The sequence below is a fragment of the Scyliorhinus torazame genome, chromosome 22, assembly GCF_047496885.1.
Source record: "Scyliorhinus torazame isolate Kashiwa2021f chromosome 22, sScyTor2.1, whole genome shotgun sequence".
In the NCBI taxonomy this organism is placed as follows: domain Eukaryota; kingdom Metazoa; phylum Chordata; class Chondrichthyes; order Carcharhiniformes; family Scyliorhinidae; genus Scyliorhinus; species Scyliorhinus torazame.
In genome coordinates this window covers 96,767,957-96,776,798 of record NC_092728.1, presented here as the reverse complement: position 1 = coordinate 96,776,798, position 8,842 = coordinate 96,767,957, and positions in this window count along the sequence as shown.

The following is an 8,842-nucleotide window of genomic DNA, read 5'->3' as shown; positions in this document are numbered from 1 at the left end:
TCACCCATTTTCTATCTCCCTCCGTAACTTTCACCTGCGGTGTGACCAACTCGCTAAATGTGCTATCCACGACATCCTCAGCATTGCGGATGCTCCAAAGTGAGTCCATCCGCAACTCCAGAGCCATCAAGCGGTCTAACAGGAGCTGCAACTGGACACACTTCTTGCATTTAAAGAAGCCAGGGACAGTGAACGTGTCCCTGAGCTCCCACATCGCACACGAGGAGCATGACACAGGTCTTGGATCTCCTGCCATGTCTTAAACCTTAGGTAAACTTATACAACTACAATTCCAAAAAACGAAAGAAAAAATAAATAAATTAGACAATGAAAAGAAAAACTACTTACCAGTCACTTACCAGGGATAAAAAGCACCTCCTCCCAACCTAGCTTCAAATTTCCACCTAGCTTCAAATTCCCAAACTCACTCTTGGTTGTGTCTCACTCTGGATGTGTCTTCTCTGGCTCACTGGGAGAACTCACTGGCTCACTGTAGAACACAATATAAATGGTGTGGCTTCAAGAGCAGGTCAAGGGCTAGGAATCCTGTAGCAAGTAACTCACCTGCTGACTTTCCATAGTCTGCCATCACCTACAAAGCACAAGTCAGGAGTGTGATGGAATACTCTTCACTTGACTGGATGAGTGCAGCTCCAACAGTCAAGAAGCTCAACGCTATTCAGGACAAAGCAGCCGCTTGATAAGCACCCCTCCTACAGACATTCCCTCCATCCACCACCACCACAAAGTGGCAGCCGTGTGCACCATCTACAAGATACACTGCTGGAACTCACTGAAGCTCCTTAGACAGCGCCTTCCAAACCCACGACCACTATAATCTGGAAGGACAAGAGCAGCAGAGGCATGGGGACCCCACCACCTGAAGTTCCCCTCCAAGTCACTCACCACCCTGACTTGGAAACATATTGCCGTTCCTTCATTTGCTGGGTCAAAATCCTGGAACTCCCTCCCTAACAGCACTGTGGGTGTACCTACACCACATGGACTGCAGAGGTTTAAGAAGGCAGCTCACCACCACCTTCTGAAGGGTAATTAGGGGTGAATAATAAATGCTGGCTTGGCCAGCGATACCCACATCCCAAAAATTTATTTTTAAAAGGGCGCTTGAGAAACTTCATGGGAAATGGTCACACATTGGTTATGTTACTAGACTTAGTAATCCATAGTTTTAAGATTAATGATCTGGTAACTTTGGTTCAAATTCCACCACAGTTGCTGTGCAACTTAAATTCCGTTGATTTAATAAATTTGGAATCTAAAAATAAAGTATCAGTAATGGTGACTGTGTGATTGTCCTGTAGGAAATCTCCCTTTTTATGCAGTCTGGCCTAAATGTGACTCCAGGCCCACAGCAACGTGGTTGTCATTTAACTGCCCTCTGAAATAGCTGAGTGAAGACATTCAGTTGTCAGGAAGGGGGCTCACCACCAGCCTCCCAAAGGCAATTAGGGATGGGCAATAAATGCTGACGTTGCCAGCAACATCCACCCATCCACACACATACTGTGAAAGAATGTTTAAAAAACAACCTGGGTACATCTAATTGTATTGCCGTTGGAGTTGTTGCAAAGAAGATTTAATCATTCTGATTTGTTTTGCTTAGCCGCTGTGGTGTGAGATGAACTAAGAGCAACTTCCAAATCTTTCAGCTGAACTGTAATGGTCTAAAAAGACAAAAGAAAACCCACAAGTAGCTGAGCTGGAAAGAGCCAATGAATGAATCTTAGTCTAGAGTTTCCCTTCAAATACGATATACTGAAGTTTAATGATTTTCTTCAGAAAGTTTCAAATTAACTTTTGAAGTACAATAATGACAACCAGCATGTGGTATGCTACAGTGAAAATATTTGATTGAATCCTCTTGTCGGTACCATGTATCTTTTAGGGCAGGTTAGTATGACCCCAATTTCTATAATGTTAAGAACTCAGCAAGGAGGAGGTCAGCCAAGATAGCCCAAGGCCAGGACAGCTTAGAAATAATCGTATATTGACCACCATTCTATTCTGAAAGGCTTAACCCACCAGTTGCCACAGTGCAGAGAGTTACTGAAGTGTAGAGGCCTCAGGCTGCCTGTTAGGCCCTCCCGCAGGTTGTCAGGATCAATATCTCATCTACTGAGTCTTGTAGCGGAAGTGATGATCAATTCAAGCCCTTTAATGACTCCACTCATGAAGCAGGGTAATCTCTACCAGACACACTGTCCCCCAGCAGGTGTGCTGCTTGGCGTGTTCCTATGGATAACACGACTTTATGTCTATGAGCCCTGCTTTTAAAAAAAAAGAATGCATCCTTTGAGGAAAAGGGCACGGGGGCTGGGTTAAGGGCCTAGTTCATTGTTGAATAAATGTTGCATCAGGCATGTTTGGGCCCGAATCTTCCTCCCTTCGGTTCAGTGTTTCGCATTTAGCGAAGGGAGGAGATGAAGTTTGATACTTAATGCTGCTCATTTCACAATCTGTCATGAAGAGGAAGTGTTTGCATTGAAGTAGCATCCTTCACCCTCTCAGGATGTCCCAAAATGCTTTACAGTCACTGAATACTTTAGAGGCGTCCTCACTATTTGTAACATAGGGGTGAATTCTAGTCCATGGGCTCAGCACATACATTGACACAAGTGGTTATACCGCTCGAAGGGCAGCAACTGCACATCAAACACGGGAAATCCCCCCCCCCCCCCCTCCCCTTGTGCTGTCTTCATCTTTGTGTGAATGAAAAATCCAACCTCGTACATGTTGTGAAGGGCAATAGCAACAAAATGCTTCTTTTACTCAGCACTGGATACTCCTGGGAGATGCTGACAACCTCATAGACTTTTGGCCTGTTTTTAATGTGCTGTCACAGGTAAGGTATAGCAGCGTAGTCTGTTCATTTGGAGTCAGCTGTAAGTTAATAAATGACTCAAACTCAAAAGGATTTTTTCACCCACCACTTCTCTTTCAAAATCTGAAACTTCTCTCTTTTGCCAGTATTTCTCATGGGCTTTGCACACGTATTTACAGTGGCACAATTGACAAAATCATACCTCGAGAAATCATCTTTCGACTGCTTTGTTCCTGAGCTAGGTTTCTTCTTTGTAGACGGTTCACCAGAAGCCCTGGAGGGCTGTATAGTGCTAATATTAGCACTGCTCTGTCCTGGGGCAGCACGGTGGCACAGTGGTTAGCACTGCTGCCTCCCAGCCCCGGGTTACTGTCCGTGTGGAGTTTGCACACTCTCCCCGTGTCTGCATGGGTCTCACTCCCACAACCCAAAGATGTGCAAGGTAGGTGGATTGGCCACGCTAAATTGCCCCTTAATGGGAAAAAGAAAGAATTGGGTACTCTTAAATTTATATATTTTTTTAAACTTCTACACAATGTTTAAATAAGAGTTTTATGCAATCAGGGTTTTTGTAAGACACTCAAAAATGGATACTGTTTCATAAGAAAGCTACTTATCTCGGCCTTATCTGTGACCCTTCATTTACAGGGCGACCATTCCAAGTACAATATAACTGTGCCAATGCCCGTTCTATTCTTCAGCTTCATTGTAAGCTGAAAGGTAACATTATATTTTCTCTGATATGCAGGCCGAGGCTTAGACCCTATTTAACCCAGATCACAGAGCTGGAATAACAATAGGCCCTGAGGGGACAGATAGTGGAGACTGATGTAGCAAAGGCAAAAAAAGGTAAACCAAGGAGAGGCTTAAAAGAACAATCCTACATGGTCAGAAAAATAATGGTCAGTGACCTGCCGGCCATTCCTGTGCTCGCTCTTCCAGGCTGGATGATTTTAAAAGACCAAATTGAACAATACAAAAAGGGAAAGGTAAATTAGTTGGAGTCACGTTTGAGGGCCGGGGGGGCGGGGAGGAGCAGGTGACTTCTGTGGACTTTAGAAATTCAACACCAGTGACTATTCACAGCCTATCGCTGTCCCCTGATACGAAGACCATGAAGAACAGATTTAGGATAATAACAGCGCGGTGACCTCTGTAACCTTGTGGCTGAACAGTGTCATGTTTGGCCAGGGCGGTGGTCAGGCTGCAGGAGCTCAGGGAGCAAACTTCCCAGGTAGTGAGCTAAACGCTGACCAAATGCTAGCCTGGGAATGTACAAGAACAGAGCTTTACTGATCTTCCCAGGGCGAACAAACTGATCAGGTTTAAGTGCTGAGTGTTGAAAAGAAAATTCAGCTCCCACTCACTGCCTCCAACTGTAAAGTGCTTAAATCTGCAGGGCGGGATTCTGCGATAGCCGACGCCGAAATCGGCAAAGTCGATTGGGCGGAGAATCGGTTCCGACGGCAAGATCAGGGCAGGCGCCGATTTGACGACAAATCGCGAGTCTCCATCACCTCGACACCATGTTCAGTGCATTCCTGAATGCACGCACAGTAAACACCGTTTGCATATCATTAGCGGGCCCGACCCGGTACTCTCCGGGGCCACCGCGATGCTCTGCGTCTGATTGGCCGAGTTCCCGATGGCGCAGTTCACTTGTGCTTTTAAAAATCGTGAAATCGGCTGCTGAGGGAGAGAGGGGGGTACGGAAAGTGTCCAACATCGCCATAGTTTGCTGACAGTTGTTCCGCTGGCGGTGGGGGGAGGTGGGGGGGGGCTTCTGCCAGGGCTGAGGGGGAGTAGCGGGGGTGGGCTGTGGGGTGGACGGGCATGGAACACCATTGCCGCAGCCGACAAGGCAGCCACGCAGCTAATAGCCCACTGTGAACGTAGTGCCACAGGTGGTATAGGTGTCCCCCGAGGGCAACCCCCTTGTGCCGTCTGGCCCCAGCCAACCCATCAGCTGTATGGGCGCACTCCAGCACAACCAGTGCCATCTTGTTGGGCGGGATGAGTGTGCGTGGGGAGTGAAGTGTATGTGTGCGGCTGTAGCTTGTCAGCCTCCCGAGTGTCAATGACGGACCCCGTGAATCCCACACCGTTTTTCATTGGAATTGATTGTATTGCATGTGGCACCAGTGCTAGCCCCTTAAAAGTAGGCTTTATTGAGTCCAGTTGTGGCGCCAGTTTTCCTGTCGTGAAAGTCCACGAATTCTGGGTTGGTGTCAACAACGGAGACTCCCGCCCGCAGTGTTTACATTGTCGGATTAGAAGATGTAAATTTAGAGTCAGTGCCAGCCCATTCAGTTGGGAAACATTTCCTCATAGAAAAGATGGTAAGAAATGTGGACGTCTCTCCCACAGGAAGCACCAGATGCCAGTTTCACCAAGACATTTAAATAAGAGATTGATGGATGTTTCTCTAGCCAAAGATACTTGAGGGCTCCGGACCCAATCTCTTATTGAATGCGAAACAGGATATGGCATTTGAAGATGAATTCACTGACTTTGACCACTCATCTACCATCATTGAACTTCTTGCGGCACCACAACCTCGTCCTCCAAGCAATACTATTCATATTGAGCTCACAGAGTCATAAAGATCTACAGCTCAGAAAAGGGCCTTTGGCCCATCACATTGCACGGGCCAAAAAACAACCACCGAAGTATTCTGATCCCATTGACCCATAGCCTTGCTTGCCTTGACATTGCAAGTGCACATCTAAATACTTCTTTAATGTTATGAGGGTCTCTGCCTCCACCAGATAGCGAGTTCCGGACTCCCACCATCCTCAGGGTGAAAAGGTTTTTATTCACATCCCCTCTAAACCTCCTGTCCCATACCTTAAATCTCTGCCCCCTGGTCATTGATCCCTCCATCAAGAGGAAAGGTTTCTCCCTGTCTATCTATGCCCCTCATAATTTTATACATCTCAATCAGTTACCCCCTCGGTCTCTGTGTGGTGGTATGTATTAGGGGTAATACGGTACACCACGTGTCGACAGGCTATTGGTGGAGGGATGCCAGGTCCTGATAGGATCTGCCACCTACTGGACTCCACCCAGAAATGCCGGTATAAGAACCCAGCTTTTCCCTCCATTTCCCTCAGCAGCTGCATTCTGTAACCACGCTGCTGGGGATAAAGTTCTGCTTAATAAAGCCTTCAATTGACATTACCTCAACCTGCCTCGCGTCATATTGACGGTGCTACACTCTGCACCAAGGAAAACAACCCCAGTCTATCCAATCCCTCTTCATAACTAAAACTGCCTAGCCCATGCAGCCTCCTGGTAAATCTCCTCTGCATTCTTTCCAGTGTTTCCATCCCTCCCATAAAGTGGATTCCAGAACTGCACACAATAATCTAGCTGTGACCTAACAGCTCCAGCATAACCTCCCTGCTCTTAAGTTCTATGCCTCGGCTAATAAAGGTATACCATATGCCTTCTTAACCATAGAACCGTAGAATTCCCATAGTGCAGAAGGAGGCCATTTGGCCCATCAAGTCTGCACCGACCCTCTGAAAGAGTACCCCAGCTAGACCCACTCTCCCACCTATCCCTGTAACCCTCCTCCTCTAACCTAATAATAAGACCCATTGGTGTAAGGTAAGTGCCATATTATATTATTATATTATTAGCATTGTGCAGGTCAAGGATCGGTGGTGGAGGAGCAGTCTCTGTCAGCGAGAGAACCTGAGAACATCTCAGAAGGCAAGTAAGTGATTTTTACTTTTATACCTTTTTTCAAATTGTGTGTGTCGGGGGGGAAATTGAAGCGACATCACAGAAAAGCTGTGACCTGAGTGGCTGGTTGGGATTCTAACCTAAATTTAAAAAATATTTGAGTATTTGGGAACTAATTAAACATAATAACTTAATTATAATTTAGAGGATATCTAAGCCAGAGATCGGAGAGTATTATAGTTAGCTATCGCATTTCTATTAGAAATCTAGTGCTAGGAAACAGATAGTTGACAGTAACTTTGCAATTTAAAAAAAAAGTATTTAAAAAAAAAAAAAGAGACAAATTTTAATTTTAATTAATTGACGCAATGTCAGTTATAGGGGTGCTGTGCTCTGACTGTGAGATGTGGCAGGTCCGGGAGGCTTCCAGCGTCCCGGGTGGCTTCATCTGCAGAAAGTGCACCCAACTGGAGCTCCTCACAGACCGCATGGTTCGGTTGGAGCAGCAATTGGATGCACTTAGGAGCATGCAGGTGGCGGAAAGCGTCATAGATCGCAGTTATGTAAATGTGGTCACACCCAAGGTGCAGGCAGAGAAATGGGTGACCACCAGAAAGGGCAGGCAGTCAGTGCAGGAATCCCCTGTGGTTGTCCCCCTCTCGAACAGATATACCCCTTTGGATACTGTCGGGGGGGATAGCCTATCAGGGGAAAACAGCAGCAGCCAGAGCAGTGGCACCACGGCTGGCTCTGATGTTCAGAAGGGAGGGTCAAAGCGCAGAAGAGTAATAGTAATAGGGGACTCTATAGTCAGGGGCACAGATAGGCGCTTCTGTGGACGTGAAAGAGACTCCAGGATGGTATGTTGCCTCCCTGGTGCCAGGGTCCAGGATGTCTCCGAACGGGTAGAGGGAATCCTGAAGGGGGAGGGCAAACAGGCAGAGGTCGTTGTACATATTGGTACTAACGACATAGGCAGGAAGGGGCATGAGGTCCTGCAGCAGGAGTTCAGGGAGCTAGGCAGAAAGTTAAAGGACAGGACCTCGAGGGTTGTAATCTCGGGATTACTCCCTGTGCCACGTGCCAGTGAGGCTAGAAATAGGAAGATAGAGCAGACAAACACGTGGCTAAACAGCTGGTGTAGGAGGGAGGGTTTCCGTTTTCTGGACCACTGGGAGCTCTTCCGGGGCAGGTGTGACCTGTATAAGATGGACGGGTTGCATCTAAACCGGAGAGGCATAAATATCCTGGCCGCGAGGTTTGCTAGTGTCACACGGGAGGGTTTAAACTAGTATGGCAGGGGGGTGGGTACGGGAGCAATAGGTCAGAAGGTGAGAGCATTGAGGGAGAACTAGGGAATAGGGACAGTGTGGCTCTGAGGCAGAGCAGACGGGGAAAAGTTGCTGAACACAGCGGGTCTGGTGGCCTGAAGTGCATATGTTTTAATGCAAGGAGCATTACGGGTAAGGCAGATGAACTTAGAGCTTGGATTACTACTTGGAACTATGATGTTATTGCCATTACAGAGACCTGGTTGAGGGAAGGGCAGGATTGGCAGCTAAACGTTCCAGGATTTAGATGTTTCAGGCGGGATAGAGGGGGATGTAAAAGGGGAGGCGGAGTTGCGCTACTTGTTCGGGAGAATATCACAGCTATACTGCGAGAGGACACCTCAGAGGGCAGTGAGGCTATATGGGTAGAGATCAGGAATAAGAAGGGTGCAGTCACAATGTTGGGGGTATACTACAGGCCTCCCAACAGCCAGCGGGAGATAGAGGAGCAGATAGGTAGACAGATTTTGGAAAAGAGTAAAAACAACAGGGTTGTGGTGATGGGAGACTTCAACTTCCCCAATATTGACTGGGACTCACTTAGTGCCAGGGGCTTAGACGGGGCGGAGTTTGTAAGGAGCATCCAGGAGGGCTTCTTAAAACAATATGTAAACAGTCCAACTAGGGAAGGGGCGGTACTGGACCTGGTATTGGGGAATGAGCCCGGCCAGGTGGTAGATGTTTCAGTAGGGGAGCATTTCGGTAACAGTGACCACAATTCAGTAAGTTTTAAAGTACTGGTGGACAAGGATAAGAGTGGTCCTAGGATGAATGTGCTAAATTGGGGGAAGGCTAATTATGACAATATTAGGCGGGAACTGAAGAACATAGATTGGGGGCGGATGTTTGAGGGCAAATCAACATCTGACATGTGGGAGGCTTTCAAGTGTCAGTTGAAAGGAATACAGGACAGGCATGTTCCTGTGAGGAAGAAAGATAAATACGGCAATTTTCGGGAACCTTGGATGACGAGTGATAT